The following is a 24109-nucleotide window of genomic DNA, read 5'->3' as shown; positions in this document are numbered from 1 at the left end:
CTCTTCTAAGCCATTGGTGCCATGCAGTTTAACTCTTCTAAGCATACAAGAAATCAGGTAAAGTTGTGCTCTTACCATTTTCCCTACTATGATTCAAGTTGCAATAGGTGAGTTGGCTAATATGCAATATATGACTATACGACATATATGACTCCTCAAAGATCAGATGACTTGCCACTTGAGAATAGTGGGCGAATATCTAACCAGAAGACCAAAACTTACGAAAGAAAAAAAGAATACAAAAAAATACAAAAACAAAAGCTTGGACAAATTAGTTAATTTCTTTCATTCAAGGGTTTTTGCTTCAATTAAACTTGGATGGTTGGATTGAGGATTAGGGTTGCCTAATCAATTTGGTATCAGAGCCTAGTCTGCATCTATGGCCTAGTCTAGAATTGATTTTATCTCTTGTTTATTGGTTTATGTTTTTCTTTTCTTCAAATCTGTCCATTTATTTCTTGCTGCCATTTCCATCCTTTTCATCATCTTTTGACCTTGTTCTTATTTTCTTTTTGAAGATCATATTTAGACATTTAAAAAAAAAATAAAAAAAGAAATCCTTATCATATTTGTTCATTATAAATAGTCCTTACCATTTATATCTTTATTTCAAGATCAAATAATCTGCTATTCACCTTCTTCTTATTTCATCTAAATCTGGAATATTTGTGTTTGATATTTTTTTTTCCTCATCATTTAGACTTGAAGATAGCTTCTAAATTTTCCAGTATTTTATAAGACAAAAAGTTAGTTGTTCTCAAATCTACACCACCATTCTCTTTGAAATTCTTTTTTCTTCAATCTTCAATTCAATCCAAAAATATATTTGTGCTCTTCTTTCTTTGTTTTTATTTTGCTGTTAATTCATAATTAACTTATCTTGATTTCATTGAATAGCTTGCTATTATAAGACTTGTTTTACCATGTATTAGCCTACCTTAATCATAATTTAGTCACTTTCTCAAATAGCTGACCTTTGTGTGTAATAAACATAAGTCAGAACTATTACTCGTTTAAATCAAGTTATTAGTACATCGACAAACAGGATGGAGTGAATTGAAATAGCCTTAGGTAATCTTCAAGGGAGAGAAGTACTCTCGAATGAAGAAGTTGAAAATGAAGAAGATGCTAATGTCACTCTTTTAGCGGGACATAGTCCTAGGGGTGGGAGAGGAAGAGTGAGAAGAAGGGGTAGAGAAATTTTAGAACCAAAAAGAATTGAGAGGGCATATAGAAGATGAATGGAAAAGAGCTTTCAAGACTAAGGTTGGATTGTATGAATGACTTGTTATGCCTTTTGGGTTGACTAATGCTCCTAGTACATTTATGCACTTAATGAATCACGTTTTGAGAGAATATTTAGGAAAGCATGTTGTTGTACATTTTGATGATATTTTAATTTATTCAAAGACTTTGTATGAGCATGTGAAGCATATTGGGTAAGTTTTGATTATGCCTAGGAAAGAGAAACTTTATGCTAATTTTAATAAGGGTAGTTTTTGCATGGAAAAAGTTAACTTTCTTGGCTTCATAGTTGGTAAAAATGGAACTTATTGCTCTCAAGCCCAAGGAATCCTTAATTTGAAGGAAAAAAGACCGTAGATAGGATTTTGAAACTTACCCCTAATTTGTGCCCAAAACAGATTTTCTTCAATTGGGATCGTCCTTGCTTGATGTATTCTCGTGTATCCTCAGATTTAAATTTTGAGTTTTCCTTGAAGCTCTTCAATGACGAATTGGACTGGGGGAATGATTTCTAGGCACTTTCAGCATTGTACGAACAAGTTTGAATCGAAATGGTGTAGAATTACTCTCGAATTTGGAAGAAACTTGAGGGTAGGAGACCCAAAATCTAAATGCTTATTGCCTACTATTGGGAGCTCGATTCTTGTTCCAAACTATTGCCTAAAAGCTTATGAACAACATAGTGGAAAATAGATAACATTAGTTTAAATAAAAATAAAGCAAGGCCCTCATCAAACCTAAGGATCATTAAAAATAACATGAATGCAACTGCCCTAAATTTGGTTCCTTGGCCTTCCACGCAATGTTGTCATCCGTAAATGGGTATCTTACCTTTACTTTAACATAAGAGTAGCATGTGGTTTGAGTACTTTAATAAATACTCAATAAGTAATCCCACTGTTAGGGTCGGAATATGAATTACGTGTAATATAGTGGGACCTATTCTTTCATAAATACATTGTGGCATGGGCTTGAGCTTTTCTTTTCCATCCGAGCAAAGTTAAATATGTTGTACTTCCCTACACACGACCCATGAATATGCACATTGACCACCAGGTGGTTGGTATAAGAGTACTCTGTGGGTCTGCCTTGTCGAGCTTGTGCACGCTCACACTACCAAATACCATAAAGGGAAAAGACCCGCATAATATCATAAGGAACATAAATATTGTAAGGTATGTCTGTACAAATCAAAATGGGGAAGTATCCCGATGCACCTCCCATATAAAATACATGAGATCCCTAACATTAAAACACGACATAACGTTCCTATGAGACATACATACTTGATTCTTGCCATATTGTTCATGATTAACAATACATAGGCATAGGGTGTACTAAACATAATATAGAAGTATCTCGAGGAACATGGTATACAAAATGCATGAGGTCCCATAACATTAAAGAATGACATATATTCATGGCGCTAGTCATACCACCAATCTATTCCTAGCATAGTGTTTCTATGAGATATAAATACTTGATTCATTTCATATTTTTAATAATTAACAATACATGATTTTCTAATTTCTCTTAGTCCTAGAATAGTGTATATGATATCATAGCGTAACTTTTATGCAACATATCGTATATCATAGCATATACATAACATAGTATATGTCATACAATCATAAAACACGACATGTGTAGGGGCCACATGTAGCGATGTCCATTCCCTGTCATCATCCCCACCATTTATTTCATTCCCCATTTCCACGAAACTCTCTATTTATTTGTGTGGGGATCAGGGTAAGGGATTCATCGCAAGGAAGCGGCAGGGATCGGATTCCCCATGGAGAATTTTAGTGCGTTTTAAATCTAAGGGTCAGTCTTAGAGGAAAAGGCCAAGAGTGTTGGAGATGAAAGGCCAAGAATGTTAGAGGAACAATGACTTTTTATGGGTTAGGAAACAGTGGCATCTTGATGTCTATATTTAGTTTTAGCAGACCTTATAAATACATTTGTTATTACCATGGTAAAACTGTAAAGCAGAGAAGAGAAAAAAAAATAAAAGAAACAGAGAAGCAATAGAGGATTGTTTTTATAAAATAAACAGAGTGTTCTTTGTCTCCTTCTATCGTTAGTGTGTGTGAGATTTATTTCACAAAATTTATGAGTTTTCTTTAATAAATTTGTATCAAGCCAATGACGAATGTGACAGGTCAAAAACCGCTACCGCGACTAACGAAGAAAAACTACGAGAATTGGAGCATTCATATGAAAGCTTTTCTCGATTCTCAAGATGCATGGGAGGTGGTCGAAGAAAGGTTAGAAGAACCAAAAGATACCGCGGGTTATACAGCGACACGAAACAAGGCGTTAAAAGAGGTGCAATCAAAGGATAAGGGGGCGCTATACATGTTGTTATGAGTCGTTGACGAGTTGGGCTTTGAGAAGTTTGCCAATGCAACTACTTTAAATGAAGTGTGGGACACTTTAGGAAAAGTGTTCAAAGGAATTGACTGAGTCAAGCAAGTGCGTCTCCAAACTCTTCGTGGCAAGTAGGAGAGCATGAAGATGAAGGAGTCAGAAGGTGTATCTAACTACATCACGCATATACAAACTGTGGTAAACCAACTCAACCGAAATGAAGAAATGTTAGCCAAGACGCAGGTTTTGGAATAGATTTTAAGGTCATTAACCAACAACTTTGAGAATGTTGTATGCGCGATAGAAGAGTTAAAGAACCTAGCGACGTTCACGGTCGATGAGCTAGCCATTTCTCTCAAGGCACACGAGCAACATAAGAAGAAGAAGGAGGAAACACTCAATCAAGCACTTCAAACCATGGCGTCAATCAAAGATGAAAAGGTACTCTACTCTCAAAATTTTGAAGGTATAGGTTTTGGCCGTGAAAGTAGAAAAAATGGTCATGGTGGTCAAGGTAACAGTCATGAAGGATACTATAAGAAGAAGGGACAGTTGAGCCAAGCAAATTGGCGTGGAAGAGGACGCAGTCGAGGAAGAGGCGGTCGATCAATTTACTCCAACATTCAGTGCTACAAATGTCACAAATATGGTCATTATGCGAACGATTGTAACTCCGACAAATGTTACAATTGTGGCAGAGGGGAAATTTGCAAAAGATTGTCGAGCTGATAAAAAGGTGGAAGAAACAATCAACCTAGCCTTGGATGACGCAACAAACGAAGGTCTTCTCTTGATGGCTCAAAATGAAGATCTGAAAGCGACAGAACACGATGGAGCAAAATATGATGGCGGTAGTTGTGAGGTGGTGGAATCCGTTGGAAATGAGGGGATACGTAGCGGATTTGGCAAAATCGCGATATCGGAGACGAGAAAATTGAAGAAGGAATCTGGATTGAACACGCGATCGGCAAACAAGCCAAAGAAACTTCCAGATCATCAGAAGGAGAATAGAGATTTAGAGCAACAACCAAAATTTGCTGTGGATAAATCTGGCGAGAAGTCTTAGTTGCAGACGTTGAAATCGCTAAACGAGCGCCTTTTGAAGGACAAAGTAGATATTGGAAAAGAAAAGAAAGCATTTAGAAATGGAGATTGAAAGGGGAAGTGGCGGAGCTGAGTGAGAGTTCTTTCTGTCTCAAGTAGGAGAAGGAAGAGAATGGGAAGGTAATTTCTGAGCTTGTGAAGAGAATTGAAGAAGGTTTGGAGAAAGAGAGTTTAGTTGGTGATGAGTCATGGGTTCAAAACCAGAGGTGCGCGCTAGGAAGTGAAATTCTTTACATTGAAGCGTGGCACCATGCGGATCGGGTCAAACATCCTTCGAGTCAAACTGGGTTAGACGTGGGCGTGGGTCGGAAGAGCTACTACGTGTCGCATATCGAGTGGAGACGCGTCACTTTACAACGTGCCTGACGCATTATTCCACCTAATCATCAATACGTGTCCCTCAGGCTGTCTGACGCGCTTTCCCTCCCGCAAATCGACATGTGGCTTGCCCGAAAATTTGTGGATCGGGTCAAACATCCTTCGAGTCAAACTGGGTTAGACGTGGGCGTGGGTCGGAAGAGCTACTGCGGATCGGGTCAAACATCCTTCGAGTCAAACTGGGTTAGACGTGGGCGTGGGTCGGAAGAGCTACTGCGTGTCGCATATCGAGTGGAGAGAGTCAAACTGGGTTAGACGTGGGCGTGGGTCGGAAGAGCTACTGCGTGTCGCATATCGAGTGGAGACGCGTCACTTTACAACGTGCCTGACGCATTATTCCACCTAATCGTCAATACGTGTCCCTCCGGCTGTCTGACGCGCTTTCCCTCTCGCAAATCGACATGTGGCTTGCCCGAAAATTTTCTCTACTGACCTTGCAATGATATGATAAATTTGGCCTTCAAAGTCAGTTCATTTACCTCCTTCTAGTTCCTTAAAGGACTCTCAGAAATCCAAAACCTCCTTCTAAAGTTTCATGCTTCATAGAACATATCGAACGGTTCAGATCTAAAGAAAAACCTCAAGGACTTTCAAAAATCCTTAATGAAATTGGCCCATGCAGGTGTCGAACCTGCGACCTTCGCGTTGTTAGCACGACGCTCTAACCAACTAAGCTAATAGGCCATAGGTTTTATGCACATTGTAGATCAATAACTCCTAATTTAGTCAATCGAGTTTAGGTTACATAATTTTATGCCTAATAAAATTAAAACTTCAAGTCATTATCTTTAAAGTTCGTAGTGTTGTAACCCCATATCATGAAAAGATATTATTATGAATTAATGAAATTTGGCCTATGTGAGTGTCGAACCTACAACCTTCACATTATTAACACGACAATTAACCAACTGAGCTAATAGGGCATAGGTTTTATGCACATTATAGATCGTTGGCTCCTAAATAAGTGAATCGAGTTTCGTTTACATAACTTTATGCATAATAAACTTTAAAAAAAAATTCACAGTGTTTTAACTCGTATCATGAAAAGATATTATTAAAAATTAATGAAATTGGCCCATGCAGAAAGATATTAAAATTAATGAAATTGGCCCATGCAGGTGTCGAACCTACAACCTTCGCGTTATTAGCACGATGCTCTAACCAACTAAGCTAATAGGTCATAGGTTTTATGCACATTGTAGATCGATAGTTCCTAATTTAGTCAATCGAGTTTAGGTTACATAATTTTATGCATAATAAACTTAAAACTTTAAGTCATTATCTTTAAAGTTCGTAATGTCGTAACCCCATATCATGAAAAGATACTATTAAGAAGAAATGAAATTGGCTCATGCAAGTGTCAAACCAATGACCTTCACATTATTAGCATGACGTCCTAACCAACTGAGCTAATAGGCCATAGGCTTTGTGCACATTGTAGATCGGTAGCTCCTCATTCAGTCAATCGAGTTTCGCTTACATAATTTTATGCCTAATAAACTTAAAACTATAAGTGATTATCTTCTAGTATCATTAAATATATCATTATTGAAAATTAATGAAATTGGCCCATGCAGGTATTATCTTCTTTTGATTCTCGGGATTACCTTACGCTTTTAAAACGCATAGAGAAATTTTCACACCCTTATAAAGAATGTTCCCTCTCCAACTGTTGTGGGATCTCACAATCCACCCTCTTTGAATAGAAGTATCAAGTTGGCTTAAGGGCTTATCTTGTTATCTTTTTTGTCTCTGATTAGCCTCCTAATCGATATGAACGCTATTATAAAACAAGTCTAGAAACCTTGTTCAATATCTTATTCATAAAAATTACTTAAGCTATGGGAAATTAGTTAGCCCAACAACATCATCCTAACTCAGATCTCGTGTTGGTATTAATGTTGGAATAACTTAGATATAACATTCAACATGAATTCAAACCTTCCTAATTTCTTACCGGTGATTTACTTTCTTCCTTTAACTAGATCATGACTTGATTAGTCTATATGTATTACTTTATCTTTTAAGTCACACAGACTCCAAATCTTGCTAAAGTATCCCATCATTGACCACTTTGCTACAACCTCAAAGCTTCCTCTTACTATTTGTGCATAAACATCTTTAAAAAAAGAAAAAAATAGGTCCCACCGAGATTTGAACTTGGGTTACCGGATTTAAAATCCAATGTCCTAACCACTAGACCATGGGACCACAAATTTGTAAAGATTTGTGTGTCATTAATATATGAACTTTAAAAAGAATAATAGTATCTTATTTGTTTCTTATAGATCTAAAAATTTTGAAAATGATTTGTGTCTTTGTTTTTAGTTTTGTATTTGATAGGGTTTCAACGCAATAACATTAATTAATTTATTAGATCATTTGTACAATTATTCAACCATTCTTCTTCACTCATTTCTATCCTACTATAATAGATTTCACAGAAAGGTTATTTTGAAACAAATTTAACGTTAAAAAGATACTGATTTAATAAGTTTTTCCCATCCATATTTTTTAAAAGTTTATTTGAATATTCTAGGTAACATTACCGAAGTAAAAAAAATCAAATTATTTATGTTTACTCTATTTTTATAAAAAGAAGACAATGTCGCCAAGGAAAAACATACGAGAAAATAATAAGAGTGTGACGTTTTATGGGTTAGAAAAAAGTGGCATTCTGATGTCTAGAAACTGTGACGTTTTATGGGTTAAGAAAAAATTGCATTCTGATGTCTAGGAACAGTGACGTTTTATGGGTTAGGAAATAGTTGCATTCTGATGTCTAGGAACTGTGACGTTTTATGGGTTAGGAAACAGTGGCATTCTGATGTCTAGGAACAGTGACGTTTTATGGGTTAGGAAACAGTGGCATTCTGATGTCTAGGAACAGTGACGTTTTATGGGTTAGGAAAGAGTGGCACTCTGATGTCTAGGAATAGTGACGTTTTATGGGTTAGGAAAGAGTGGCACTCTGATGTCTAGGAATAGTGACGTTTTATGGGTTAGGAAAGAGTGGCACTCTGATGTCTAGGAATAGTGACGTTTTATGGGTTAGGAAAGAGTGGCACTCTGATGTCTAGGAATAGTGACGTTTTATGGGTTAGGAAAGAGTGGCACTCTGATGTCTAGGAATAGTGACGTTTTATGGGTTAGGAAAGAGTGGCATTCTGATGTCTAGGAATAGTGACGTTTTATGGGTTAGGAAACAGTGGCATTCTGATGTCTAGGAACAGTGACGTTTTATGGGTTAGGAAACAGTGGCATTCTGATGTCTAGGAACAGTGACGTTTTATGGGTTAGGAAAAAGTGGCATTCTGATGTCTAGGAACAGTGACGTTGGGTTAGGAAACAGTTGCATTCTGGAACAGTGATGTTTTATGGGTTAGGAAAGAGTGACATTCTAATGTCTAGGAACTGTGACGTTTTATGGGTTAGGAAAGAGTGGCATTCTGATGTCTAGGAATAGTGACGTTTTATGGGTTAGGAAACAGTGGCATTTTGATGTTTAGGAATAGTGCTGTTTTATGGGTTAGGAAACAGTGACATTCTGATGTCTAAGAACAGTGACGTTTTATGGGTTAGGAAACAGTGGCATTCTGATGTCTAGGAACAGTGACGTAAATAGTGGCATTCTGATCTGATGTTTAGGAACAATGACGTTTTATGGGTTCGGAAACTGTGGCATTCTGATGTCTAGGAACAGTGACGTAAATAGTGTCATTCTGATGTCTATATTTAGTTTTAGAAGAACTTATAAATAATTTGTAGTGGCGGCATTCTGATGTCTAGGTTAGGAAACAGTTGCATTATAATGTCTATATCAGAATGCCTGGGTCAGGAAACAGTTGGATTCTGATGTCTATATTTAGTTTTAGAACACCTTGTAAATACATTTTGTAGGGGGCGGCATTCTGATGTCTAGGTTAAGAAAATGTTGATGTCTATATTTAGTTTTAGAAGAACTTATAAATACATTGGTAGTGGCCCGATTCTGATGCCTATATTTAGTTTTAGAAGATCTTATACATACATTAGTATATTAAATACATTTTTAGTGGCATTCGATGTCTATATTTAGTTTTAGGAGACCTTATAAATACATCTGTTATTTCTACTGTAAAACAATAAAGCAGAGCATAGAAAAAAAAATTAAAAAAAAAAAGAAAAAGAGAAATAGAAATAGAGTGTTCTTTGTCTTCTTCTATCGTTAGTCTGTGTGAGATTTATTTCACAAATTTGTGAGTTTTCTTTAACAAATTGGTATCAAGCCAATGGCGAATGTGACGGGTCAAATCCTGCTACCGTGACTAACGAAGATAAAATATGAGAATTGGAGCATTCATATGAAAGCTCTTCTCGGTTCTCAAGATGCATGGAGGTGGTCGAAGAAGGGTTAAAAGAACCAAAAGATACCATGGGTTATATAGCGACACGAAACAAGACATTAAAAGAGGTGCGATCAAAGGATAAGGGGGCACTGTACATGTTGTTCCGAGCCGTTGACGAGTCGGCCTTTGAAAAGCTTGCCAATGCAACTACTTCAAAAGAAGCGTGGGACACTTTAGGAAAAGTGTTCAAAGTAATTGACCGAGTCAAGCAAGTGCGTCTCCAAACTCTTCGTGGCAAGTTGGAGAGCAGAGCATGAAGATGAAGGAGTCAGAAAATGTATCTGACTACATCATGCATGTACAGACTGTGGTAAACCAACTCAACCGGCATGGAGAAATATTAGCCGAGATGCGGGTTTTGGATAAGATTTTAAGGTCATTAACTAACAACTTTGAGAATGTTGTATGCGCGATAGAAGAGTCAAATGACCAAGCGACGTTCACAGTCGACGAGCTAGCTGGTTCTCTCGAGGCACACGAACAACGTAAGAAGAAGAAGGAGGAAACACTCGATCAAGCACTCTAAACCAAGGCGTCAATCAAAGATGAAAAGATACTCTACTCTCAAAATTTTGAAGGTAGAGGTTGTGGCAGTGAAAGTAGTAAAAATGGTCATGGTGGTCAAGGTAGCAGTCATGAAGAATACTATAAGAAGAAGGAATAGTGGAGCCAAGAAAATTGGCGTGGAAGAGGACGCAGTCGAGGAAGAGGGGGCCGGTCAATTTACTCCAACATTCAGTGCTACAAATGTCACAAATATGGTCACTATGCGAACGATGGTAACTCCGACAAATGTTACAATTGTGGCAGAGGGGCATGAACATTCAAGACCCGTGCCTCGACCCACTTCACGAACTGCTCATGTGTCAATGTCCCTCAACGACAGGGTCACTACTGCATACACCGGCCCCTTCGGCTCAGCTTCTCGGAATTCTAGGCTAAAAAATGACATATTTGGCTCGATTTGACATTTTTTACACCAACCTTTACGTTTTTTACCTTTCTGAAGCTAATTTTTTTTAATATAGGTAATTATGAGTCAGTTAACAGAGGGCCTAGTGGAAAGAATCCTAAGATGACGGATGTTTATGTCAAGGACGCTAGTGTATTCCAGTATTGGAGGAATTAAGGAGCCTATGTATTCTAGCAGTGGGGGAATTAAGGAACGAGATATATATAGAGGCTCACCATGTATTCCATTAGTGGGGGGAATTAAGGAACGAGATATTGACAGAGGCTCACAACTCATCATTTGCTATGCACTCAGGTAGTACAGAAAATCAAAGTGTCCTTGAGATTCAGGCGTAAGGGTAAACTTGAACAATACTAACTTTTGTAGAAGCTTGGAAAATCACGTCGTGGCCATTTTAAATCTCTAGCGAGTTCAATTGATTTCAATAATGATAAGATTGTATTTTTATTTTACCTTTATTTGAGTTGTCAGAAGTGGGATTTGAACGCACACCCTCTAATCCCGCATTTGTTGGAGAGGGGAATGAAGTATGACTTTTAAGTCTTTAACATCTCTCCAGTGGGCGTGATTTAAAATGATTCTGATGGCGATATATAACGGGAAAAAATGGACAATATTTTTTAGCGGTTGGAAAAGGGAACGAAACATTCCTTATAAGGATGTGGAAACCTCTTCCTAGTAGACTCGTTTTAGAATTGTTTGGTTGATGGTGATATGTAATGGACAAAATTGGACAATATTTGTTAGTGGATGGATTGTGAGATTGAACATTGGTTGGAGTGGAGAAGAAACATCCCTCATAAGGATATGGAAACCACTCTCTAATAGAGGCGTTTTAAAACCGTGAAGTTGACAGTAATATGTAACGAGCCAAGCTGAATATATTTACTGATAGTGGGCTTGAGCTATTATAAATGATTAGCTATAATAGCTCAGTTGGTTAGTGCGTGTGGGCATTAACAACAAGATTTGGGCTTACAAATGATTAGCTAGAATAGCTCAGTTGGTTAGAGGTTGTGGACTTTAACAACAAGGTAGCGTTTGGGCTTTAACAACAAGATCAGAGGTTCTGCTAATATGAATGAATTCATTCATTAAGTTAGTGGAAAACATCTTTGGAATAGAATGGTTGAATCAATTTAATAAAAGAATAGCACTTTATAAAAGAAAGCCTTTCTAAGTAAGCTGTCTAAAGTGGGATTTCAACCCACGCACTCTCATAAGGACCAAAACTTGACTTCTAACGCCTTTAACCACTCAACCATTCTAACTATTTATTGTGAGACCTAATATTGGTTGGAGTGTGAAAACCTCTCCCTAAAAGACGCGTTTTAAAACTTTTAAACTTACGACGATACGTAATAGGCCAAAATAAACAATATTTGCTAGCAATTGGAGAGGAGAACCAAACATTTCCTATAAGGTTGTGGATATCTTTTTCTAGTAGACATATTTTAAAATTGTGAGTCTGATGGTGATACGTAACTAGCAAAAGTAGACAATATCGGAAAGAGGTGGGCTTGGTTTGTAATAAATTGTATAAGAGATAGTCATCGGGTGGTGTGCCAACGAGGTAGCTGGGAACACAAGGGGGTGCCCACCTCGGTTGGGGAGGGGATGAAATATGTCTTATAAGCATGTGAAAATCTCTTACTATTAGACGTGTTTTAAAATCATGAGGTTGACGACGATATGGAATGAGTCAAAGTAGACAATATCTAGGCTAATATTCATAAGTTGTTGGAATAGTTTAGTTGGTTAGAGCGTATGATTGTTAATGTTAAGGTCATTCCATTTTAGTATGTGGAAAAATTTAACCCTCTAACCAAAGTGGAAAATGTCATATAATTATGTAGGGTCGTGATTCCTAACATTGTTACATAGTCTTAATCTAGCATTCTTAATAATAATATTGTGTTCTTTTTAGGGGTAGCTTCAAGACAAAAACATAATGTAAAAATTATTTTCACATAAAGCAGTTACATCATGCATATTCTAGTGACTCTAGGTCCCTAGAAAACTAGGGTCGTTACATATAATCTACATTTGAACTTTCTATAACCTAGAGAAAAACCCGTTGCAACTCACTCGATCAAGGATTCGATTACCGCCTACAAGTAGGTTACTTATTTAGTTGCACTAGATATTACTTTTCCTTTTTGGGTGATCACTAATTGTTGGATAAGGTCATAGAGGAGGGTCGTCCCGAGCCGTCAGTTCCATGTGTACAAGTTGTTGTCCTTAATTTTCGAATCTCGTTCCAATTTTTATCAAATTTTTTCTTTGTCAAGTCAGTTCTATGTGTTACGAGTTGTTGTCCTTAGTTTTCGAATCTCGTTCCAATTTTTATGAAATTTTGTCTTTTTCAGGATGTGTCATGAATAATGATTTGAAGTCTTGAAAATTGAGTTATTATAGTTGTGCTTTGAAATCTTTAAAATTGAATTATTACAGTTTTGCCCTATTTAGCTTATCCAAGCTATTCCCGACCATTGGTGCCACACATTTTAACTCTTCTAAGCATATCAGAAATCTAGTAATTTAGTTATGCTCTTACAATTTCCCCTACTATGGATTCAAGTTGCAATAGGTGAGTTGGCCAATATGTAATATATGACTATATAACTCCTGGAAGATCAGATGACTTGCAACTCGAGATTAGTTGGCGAATATCTTACAAAAAGACAAAAACCTACAAAAAGACAATTTCTTTAAATCCTAAGATGATGGAGGGTTATGTCAAGGACGCCTATATATTCTAACAACTGAGGAATTAAGCAACGAGATATTGATAGAGGCTCACAACTCACCATTTGCTATGCACCCAGGCGGTACAGAAAATCACAGTGTCCTTGAGATTCAGGTGTAAGGGTAAACTTGAAGAACACTAACTTTCTTAGATGCTTGGAAAATCATGTCGTGACAATTTTAAATCTCCAATAAGTTCAATTGATTTCAATAATGATATGCTATTGTATTTTTATTTTACCTTTATTTGAGTTGTCAGAAGCGGGATTTGAACCCACGCGCTCTGATCCCGAATTGGTTTGAGAGGAGAATGAAGAATAACTTATAAGTGTATGTAAACATCTCTCTAGTAGCATGTTTTAAAACTGTGATTCTGACGACGATTTGTTACGGGTAAAAATGGACAATATTTTTTAGCTGCTGGAAATTGGAACTAAGCATTCCTTAGAAGAGTGTGGAAACCTTTCCCTAGTAGACTCGTTTTAGAATTGTGAGGCTGATGACGATACGTAATGGGCAAAAACAAACAATATTTGCTAGCGGTGGGTTTGGGCTATTACAAAAGCTATTAGAGTTAGTCACCAAGCGGTGTGCCAGCAAGGACGCTGGGCCCCCAAGGATTGTGAGTTCCAACATTGGTTGGAGCGGGGATGAAACATTCCTTATAAGAGTGTGGTGGGCTTGAGCTATTACAAATAATTAGCTGGAATACCTTAGTTCGTTAGAGCGTGTGGCTGTTAACCACAAGGTCAGAGGTTCAAACCCTCTTTCTAGCACTTCAAATTAATTGAATGTGAATTATTTGAAGTGTGAGTGGCTCATGCTTGTTGAGTGTCCTCCTTTTGATTGTTATATTTGCTTTATTATGTTTTGACGTTTACCGAAATACCTCCCGGTCATGATTAGTACGGACACGTACCTTACGACATTTATGTTCACAATGATGTTATGATACGATATTGTGTACCCACAATACTATGTGCACTCCCCTCCCTCCATGGTATACCAACATACATGCAAGTGTCCTTTTGATTGTTATATTTGCTTTATTATGTTTTGACGTTTACCGAAATACCTCCCCGTCATGATTAGTACAGACACGTACCTTACAACATTTATGTTCACAATGATGTTATGATACGATATTGTATACACCACAATACTATGTGCACTCTGGTTGCAAGTGTCCACCTTTTGATTGTTATATTGCTTTATTATGTTTTGATGTTTACCGAAATACCTCCCGGTCATGATTAGTACGGATACGTACCTTACGACATTTATGTTCACAATGATGTTATGATACGATATTGTATACACCACAATACTATGTGCACTCCCCTCCCTCCATGGTATACCAACATACATGCAAGTGTCCTCCTTTTGATTGTTATATTTGCTTTATTATGTTTTGACGTTTACCGAAATACCTCCCCGTCATGATTAGTACAGACACGTACCTTACGACATTTATGTTCACAATAATGTTATGATACGATATTGTATATACCACAATACTATGTGCACTCTGGTTGCAAGTGTCCTCCTTTTGATTGTTATATTTGCTTTATTATGTTTTGACGTTTACCGAAATACCTCCCGGTCATGATTAGTACGGATACGTACCTTATGACATTTATGTTCACAATGATGTTATGATACGATATTGTATACACCACAATACTATGTGCACTCCCTTCCCTCCATGGTATACCAACATACATGCAAGTGTCCTCCTTTTGATTGCTATATTTGCTTTATTATGTTTTGACGTTTACCGAAATACCTCCCTGTCATGATTAGTACGGACACGTACCTTACGACATTTATGTTCACAATGATGTTATGATACGATATTGTATACACCACAATACTATGTGCACTCCCTTACCTCCATGGTATACCAACAGCATGAGTGTATGCTAGTTGAAGCCCAGGTCAATAGGTATGTATGTAAGCTCGCCTGGGAGCAAATGTGTTTGTATGTAAGTCGTGATTTCATGTGTTTGCATTACCCTCTACTAGTAGTGGGGTTACTTCATGAGTATTTCTTAAAATACTCAAGACATGCGCTGCTCTTATTTTTTAGGTAAAGGCAAGGCACCTCTGCACAAATGACGATGTCAAGATGACGACCATGGGATCCAACGTACACAACACTAGTGAGATAGAGGGGTAGGATCCAACGTACAAAGACGGTTAACGCCATGAGAAAGGAGAAGAAACTGGATGTAGACAACAAGTTTTGATACGGAGGAATGAAGAAAGGAAACCATGAGAAAGGAGAAGAAACTGGATGTAGACAACAAGTTTTGATACGGAGGAATGAAGAAAGGAAAATGCGTGGAAACGAGTGGAGAAGACGAAGTCCACCTGCTTGGACCCAAATTCGAATACTAACAACCTCATTCCAGTCAAGCAACCTCATACCCAGTTTGGTCTAGTAACTAGATACCCAACACAGCAATCAGATACCCACCAACAACTAGTCCAGTAGTTCAGTTCCTCTGTGCTTTGCCCAAAAACCCACGTTCAAGCCTAAATACATAGAACACAGCCCAACCCACGGATCCACTACACAGACCTGTGCGCCCACATGAACATTCGAGACCTGCACCTCGAACCAGTTCGCAACCTGCTCATATGTCAATGTCCCTCAGCGACAGGGTCACTGTTGCATACACCGGCTCCTTCGGCTCAGCATCTCGGAGTCCTAGGCTAAAAACTGGTGTATTAGGCTTGGTTTGACATTTTGACACCGACCTTTACGTTTTTTGCCCTTCCGAAGCTTATTTTTACTTTCATAGAAATATTTAAGGTTAGTGTAATGTCGTATTTCTGAAGTTCAAGTTAAATTAGATTAGAAATGTAAATTACTAACGAAGTGAGATGGACATTTTAATAGGAAACAACTCCCGACAACACTTGAAGTAACTTCGAGAGACAAAATTCAAACGTACTTGAGTTTAGAGAAAATGTCTGCCAAGACCAACCAAGTAAGTGGCCTTACTATCGGCTAAGTCGGACAACTTGATTTATCTATGACGACACATGCCCAGTGGTCCTTGCACGTGTCATTTATGTTTTAAATTTTATGAGGTGGTGACTATGACTATGTTATTTGATGATGCTATATGATGTTATATTATGTTATATGATGATGTTACATGATGACGTTGGATCATGATGATATGATGATGATGATGCATGATAACATGACGATGTAAGATGGAAGATTATAAGATTGATTAATATGACATTATTCCATATTAAAACGTGGTGCATGTATTAAATGACATGATGCACTATGAGATTGAGTATTTTTAAGATACAACCCTAGCCAATGTTAATGATGATGAACGTATGAAGGCCAGGGCATGCATATTACATAGAGTAATATGTGAAGTGTATATAGGGTTGTGTCATAAAGATGTTCTAAAGATGAAAAACCCTAGGGACCTCATGCATTTTGTGTGTACATATACATCAAGTTACTTCCCATTTATGATGATGAGTACGGATGCTTACACTACAATCATGATCATCACCATGCCTTGCATGACACTTAGGGGTCTACTGACCCCTAAACGTCGCTACAGACAGTTAGCTCGACTATGATGGGTCCAGAGGGTGCGAACTATCTGGAGATCCATGCTCGCACGTGTGAGTCATGTGTAGGGAAGTACTACACATCCAATTTTTTCTGGACTGGAGGCCACCCCTATGATATTTTTAACAATAGGTTCCTAAGATCATTAGTTGCATGTGTTTGCATTCCCTAGCCTCAATAGTGGGTCACTTATGAGTATTTCTTAAAATACTCCAGCCTTGTGTTACTTCTATTTCAGGTAAGGGCAAGACACCCCTATACAACTAATGACGACATCACAAATAGATATAATGACACATGCATAGAATAGTAGTATTTTATTTTCCTAGGCATAGGTTAGTATAGGGCAATTTTACTTTGATGTTTTAATTGTTTTAGTTACTATTTATTTATGTTGTTTTAAAGATGCTTTCGAATGAGTAAGTCCATTATAGTATTTTAAGATGAAGTTTGTGTTTTAAGATGAAGTTTAAATGTTTAATTTCATATAAGAGCATAGGATATGATGACGATAGCAACTTTAGGCTAATAGAAATCTAGGGTCGTTACCGTTGGTAACAAAGCTCTAGGTTATAGATTCGGTAGACTTGCCTACGAGATAGGCTTGCCACGTTCCATGGTTTCACCATCGATGTCCCGTCACTGTCAGGTATGTCTTGTATAAGATAAGAAAAAGAAAGGCCTTTAATTACGTGTGCTTTCCTGTTTACCAATATTGATGTAATTTAGTATCAAATATGTTGAGCTCTAATTATATGATTTATGGTAGCATTATGTTCCACCTAGTTGTATTTTTATGAATATGTCATGTTTGCTAAATTATATGTTGTGATTATATGTGATATGATGCAATTTATGTTAGCGAGATATAGACTTCAGAAAAATTAGATATTGATTTTAGAATCATGCCACATAAGGACACTGAAGAGGATGACGAGGAAGGAGACGACCCTGTATTAGAGGAAGAGGAAGAGGTGGAGGTGAAGATAGCCCACCTCGTGAAGGTTTAGAGATGAGGACGAACGCACCTTAAGTTGTGCTACCTCAGGCTGCGCACCTCCAGTAGCACCGATAGCTGAAATAAATCCCACTACAAACCTGGTGTGTGAATCATTTCAGGCAATACGATGATGCCCACTCAACAAGCCAATAGGGTATGGAAAGGGGAATGAAGCCAACAATTCAATAGGCCATCCTAACTGCTTATTGTTATAAGTAAGAATTACTATTTCCATTGGTGTGATGCTTAGGGTGTGATGCCTTTTAGAGAACCAAAAGTAAAATAACTAGAACTTATTTTTGAACGTGGACAATATCATACTATTATGGAGGTTCGTGATTTCTAATCATCAAGCATTCTCGATGAGATTTCATGGGTAATATTATCTATCCTTTTTCTATTGAATCAAACCCCTTGAATTGAGTTATAATGTTTTAGTAATTTTCTTTTTCTATTAAATCAAAACCCTTCAAGTGTTGAAATTCAAATTAGGGAATACACACTAAATATATACCATATATTTAACCTGATTTTGTTTTAATTATGAATTGAACAAAAAGAGAGAATTGAAGATATTTAAATAAGATTTAAATATTTCAGTTATGAATAGTGATTCATAATCAATATGTGCGGGAATTGATTGGGATTGGCATTTTATTTAATGTTAAATATTAATTAATTTTTTAATTAATCATTTAATATTATTTTTATTTGAAATTAATTATTTAAATTAATTGTTGAATTAAAACTAAAAAAAGTCAAAATGTTTATTCACCCAATGGATTTTTCCATGTTTGAGTTTGTGGAATATTGAGTGTCAATATATGGTTTAACCAAACTTGCTATGACCTTCTAGAACAACTCATGCTAAGATGGGTTCATATGGTTACAAATGCAAGTTATAACTTATGCCTCAAGGAATTACGAACCTTAGAAACTTACAAGATTGAGAACGAAGAACAATACCACACAAGCTTTACAACTACCCAAGTAAGAAGAGGCAAGGTACCACTCAAGGATAAGGGACCTATGACCTCCGACCATGCAATGCTTTTTTAGGCCCAAGATTTCTTCTTCTAGGTGGGATGCCCTGCACCATGTCTCCTATGAAGAATATCATGATTGGCCTCATTTCTCTCACCTAGAAGAGCCCTGCACCATGTTACGGGTACCCAAAAGATTTGCAGGATGCCATGTTCATGTATGCATCGACCACATGACCTTTATGGTTTATCATGGGGAGTAGTCTAGGGCCATGATGGAACAAGAAGATAATAAGTTACCCTAGCCAAGAATCAACTCCTAAGACCTCCCAAGGTACAACATGCTCATGACTTAGATTATGCCGCTTGAAACGCATGAAGCCTTGAGCATATGGTTTCAGACTGTATCATAAGGCAAGCCCTTGATGCAGGATTAGACTACATCTCTTGGAACTTAAGAAGTCTTGGATGTTGGTTTTCAGACTATGCCGCTTGGAATGTATGAAGCCTTGGGCATAGGTTAGCAGATGGTATCGGAGGGCAAGCCCTAAGATGAGGGTTAAGACTATGTCGCTTGGAACTCATGAAGCCATGAACGTAGGTTAAGATTGTATCGCTTGGAACGCATAAAGCCTTGGACACAGGATTGTTAGGTGCATAGCTAGTGCCATAAATCCTAAGGGGAGTGTCTTGGAGAACGAATCAAGAACAGAACAAGAATAAAGAAAGTATCAAGAACAAGAGAAAGATCAAGGTCTAGAACATGGATCAAGACCCAAGTTCTAAGGACAAGAACCAAGAACCAAGAACCATGTACTAAGGCCCTTAAAGGATAACCAATGTTTCATAATCCAGGGACCAAGGTCCTCAGGATAATCAAGATATGAACCCCAACTAAAGAACAATAAACTGGAGAACTTAAGTACTTACAACAAAAACAAGAACAAGAACGAGACAACAACAAAGAATGTGGTACCTTAGAATATCAAGGACACGATTAAGAGCCTACAAGTAGGCTCCTTACAGAGTTTTTGTCTCATTCTTTATTATCCATTTGTTTTAGGTAATAAGGAGTTGGTCGAGGTTGGGAGCGGACTCTGAAGCAGGTGCCATAGGCAAACCTCACTCGTTGTCCTCATCCCATTTGTTCTAAAATGTTTTGTGCCCGTTCCTTATTTTATGTTTTAACTAGTATGTTGTGTTTTAAATACTTGTGTATAAACTTTATTTTGATATTATGTGAATATAATTTATTAAATTCTTTTGTTTATTTCACGAAAATTTTTTCCATCTTTTAGAACTATCGCGATAGCCCGATCCTTACAGAGTGGTATCAGAGCCCACGGTTTCTCTATGGCCTAGCTTAGGAGAACTCCCTACAAGACCAAGTAAGTATGCCTTTAAACTCTTAACTAGCAATTTGACAGACTAATCGTTTAATAAAAAATCAAAAGTGGAGAGATTAAACTAGCAATTTGATAGAGTGAGAATATAAGATTAAACTAGCATATTTGTGTGTGTTTTGTATGCCTACTCCAAGTACAATTTATTAAGTTAAACACTTGTGATAAGGACTCTGCAATGTGTATTAAGAACAAGTATCAAAGAAATGAACAAAAGAAAACTTACCCAATAGTTAATATAAAAGTTTCAAAAGTGGGATTTGAACCCATGCCCTCTCACGAGGATTAGAACTTGTGTATGGGGCCTTAGACCATTCGACCATCTTGACTATTTATTTTGGGATCTAACATTTGTTAGAGAGGGGAATGAAGCATTCCTTATAAGGATGTGGAAAACTCTCCCTAATAAACGCGTTTTAAAACTTTTAAACATACAACGATAAGTAACAGAAAAAAAAAAAAAATTTGCTAGCAATTGGAGAGGGGAACCAAGCATTTTCTTTAAGGTTGTAGATACCTCATCTTAGTAGACATATTTTAAAATCGTGAGGCTGATGATGATACGTAATTAGCTAAAGAAGACAATATCTGATAGAGGTGGGCTTGGTTTGTAACAAATTGTATTAGAGCTAGTCATCGGGTGGTGTGCCAACGAGATTACTGGGAACACAAGGGGGTGGATTGTGAAATCCCACATCGGTTGGGGAGGGGATGAAGCATTTCTTATAAAATGTGGAAATCTCTTACTATTAGACGCGTTTTAAAATCGTGCGGTTGACGACGATGTGTAACGAGCCAAAGTAGACAATATCTAGGCTAATACTCAGAATTTTTTGGAATAGTTCAGCTGGTTAGAGCATATGATGGTTAACGATAAGGTTGGGGAGGTTCAATCTCTTTTTTTAGCGATGGGAATGAATCATTCCATTTTAGTATGTGGAAAAATTTAACCCTTCAACCAAAATGGACATGTCATATAATTATGGAGGTTCATGATTCCTAACATTGTTACGTAGTCTTAATCTAGCATCCTTAATAATAATGTTGAGTTATTTTTAAGGGGTACCTTCGATACGAAAAAATAATGTAAAAAATATTTTCGCATAAAGCAGTTACATCATGCATATTCTAGTGACTCTAGGTCCCTAGAAAACTAGGGTCGTTACATATAATCTACACCTGAACTTTCTATAACATAGAGAAAAATTCGGGGCAACTTGCTCGACCAAGGATTCGATTACCGCCTACAAGTAGGTTACTTATTTAGTTGCACTATATATTACTTTTCCTTTTTCGGGGATCACTAATTGTTAGTTAAGGTCACAGAGGAGGGTCGTCTCGAGCCGTCAATTCTATGTGTTACGAGTTGTTGTCCTTAGTTTTCAAATCTCGTTTCAATTTTTATCAATTTTTTTCTTTGTCACGTCAGTTCTATGTGTTACGAGTAGTTGTCCTTATCTTTCAAATCTCGTAACAATTTTTATCAATTTTTTTCTTTGTATCATGAAAAATGATTTGAAGCCTTGAAAATTGAGTTATAGTTGTGCTTTGAAGTTTTTAAAATTGAGTTATTACGGTTCTGCCCTATTTAGCTTATCTAAGCTATTCCCGGCCATTGGTGCCATGCAGTTTAACTCTTCTAAGCATACCAGAAATGAGGTAATTTAGTTATGCTCTTACCATTTCCCCTACTATCGATTCAAGTTCCAATAGGTGAGTTGACGAATATGCAATATATGACTATATGACATATGACTCCTGAAAGATCAGATGACTAGTGACTTGCCACTTGAGAATAGTTCGCCAATATCTAACAAGAAGATCAAACCCTACTAAAGAAAAAGAAAATTAAAAAACTAAAAAAAAATACAAAAACCAAAGTGTGGAGAATTAGTTAATTTCTTGATTCAAGGTTTTTTTGCTTCAACTAAACTTGATGGTTGGGTTGATGACTAGGGTTGCCTAATCAATTTGGTATGAGAGCCTAGGTTGCATCTATGTTGCATATTCTAGAATTGATTTTATCTCTTGTTGATTCGTTTATGTTTTTTTTTCTTCAAATCTGTCCATTTATTTCTTGCTGCCATTTCCATCCTTTTCATCATCTTTTGACCTTGTTCTTATTTTCTTTTTGAAGATCATATTTAGACGTTGAAAAAAAAACAAAAAAAGAAATCCTTATCATATTTGTTTATTATAAATGGTCCTTACCAGTTATTTTAGACCATTTATATCTTTATTTCAAGATCAAATAATCTTCTATTCACATTCTTTCTTACACCATCTAAATCTGGAATATTTGTGTTTGATATTTTTTTTTCCTCATCATTTAGATTTGAAGATAGCTTCTAAATTTTATAGCATTTTATAAGAAGGAAAGTTAATTGTTCTCAAATCTACACCACCATTATCTTTGGAATTCCTTTTTCTTCGATCTACAATTCAATCCAAAAATATATTTGTGCCCTTCTTTCTTTGTTTATTTTTTGTTTTTATTTTGCTGTTATTTCATAATTAACTTATCTTGATTTGATTGAATAGCTTCCTATTATCAGACTTGTTTTATCCATGTATTAGCGTACCTTGATCATAATTTAGTCACTTTCCCAAATAGCCTAACTTTGTGTGTAATAAACACAAGTTTACCTGAGTGTAAAATTGGTGAGTTGTGTATGTGAGATCCTAAACATATTTAACTATTGTTTGTACAATCATGAACCAAGACAAAGGAAATGGAGGGGAGATCAATGAAGCTAGGTGGAGAGAAGCACAAGTCAGAACTATTTATGGGAGAGAAGCACAAGTTATTAGTACATCGACAAATAGGATGGAGTAAATTGAAATAGCCTTAGGTAATCTTCGAGGAAGGGAAGTACTCTCGAATGAAGAAGTTGAAAATGAAGAAGATGACAATGTCACTCTTTTAGTGGGACATAGTCCTAGGGGTGGGAGAGAAAGAGTCAGAAGAAGGGGTAGAGAAATTTTAGCACAAAAAAGAATTGAGAGGGAGTAGGAACACGAGAGAGGAGAAGAAAGAGGAGTTGGGGGTTAAAGCTTAAAATTTCAACTTTTTATGGGAGATCTGATCTAGAGGAGTATTTGCAATATGAGAGAAAAATTGAGCATGGTTTCGATTGCTACAATTTCAGTGAAGAAAGAAAATTGAAGCTTGTTGTGGCTGAATTTTGTGATTACACTAATATATGGTGGACATCTTTGAAAATAGAGTGGAGGAGAAGTTATGAAGAACCAATTGAAACGTGGGAGGAATTGAAGTCATTAATGAGAAAAAGTTACATCACGAGCATTATTCTCGAGTACTCAAGCAAAAACTCTAGATTCTGCTACAGGGATCCAAAAGTATTGAAGAATATTACACAGAAATGAAGGTCCTTATGAATCGAGCATGCATTGATAAAGACGAAGATGATACAATGGCTAGATTCCTCGGTGGGATGACCTGAAAACTTGCTCACTAAGTGGATAGGCAAGCATACTTTGATATACAAAAATTGTTATACCTTGCCATTAAAATCGCAGGGCAACTAGCTTGGGAGAAGGAGAACTCCAATAGGTATGCTATTTCTAAGTCTATTACTTACAACACTTGGAAAAAAAATGCAAATATTGAAAGGATAAATTTCAATGTTAGAGGCAAGTATGAGATTGAAAAAAAGAACAAAGATGAGACATCCAAGGGTAAAGAGGAAGTGGAAGAATACAAGGTCATATTAGTCGTGATTGTCCTAACAATTGACTCATGATCATAAAGAATGGACAAGTTGTCTCACATAGTGAGGAAAGTGACCAAGATGAGCTAGTTGAAGAAGAAATCCAAGAGAATGAGGAGAAATTGAAAGCTTAAAAATTTTGAAAAGAATAATGAAATTGAAAATAAAAATGAAAG

General features: G+C 36.8%; 3 non-coding genes across 3 annotated transcripts; 1 reads left to right on the top strand and 2 right to left on the bottom strand.

Moving 5' to 3' along the window:
- Positions 1 to 5707: 5707 nt before the first annotated feature.
- TRNAV-AAC lies at positions 5708 to 5781 on the bottom strand. Its single transcript has one exon. It is a non-coding gene; the product is annotated as a tRNA-Val (tRNA).
- A 422-nt stretch (positions 5782 to 6203) lies between these two features.
- Positions 6204 to 6277, bottom strand: TRNAI-AAU. Its single transcript has one exon. It is a non-coding gene; the product is annotated as a tRNA-Ile (tRNA).
- Positions 6278 to 13908: 7631 nt separating this feature from the next.
- TRNAN-GUU lies at positions 13909 to 13982 on the top strand. Its single transcript has one exon. It is a non-coding gene; the product is annotated as a tRNA-Asn (tRNA).
- The last annotated feature ends 10127 nt before the right edge of the window (positions 13983 to 24109 follow it).

The sequence above is a fragment of the Cucurbita moschata genome, unplaced genomic scaffold (genome assembly GCF_002738365.1).
Source record: "Cucurbita moschata cultivar Rifu unplaced genomic scaffold, Cmos_1.0 Cmo_Scf00046, whole genome shotgun sequence".
Classification (NCBI taxonomy): Eukaryota; Viridiplantae; Streptophyta; class Magnoliopsida; order Cucurbitales; family Cucurbitaceae; genus Cucurbita; species Cucurbita moschata.
The sequence above is the reverse complement of the archived record's forward strand: the minus strand, read 5'-3'. Positions and strand labels throughout refer to the sequence as shown.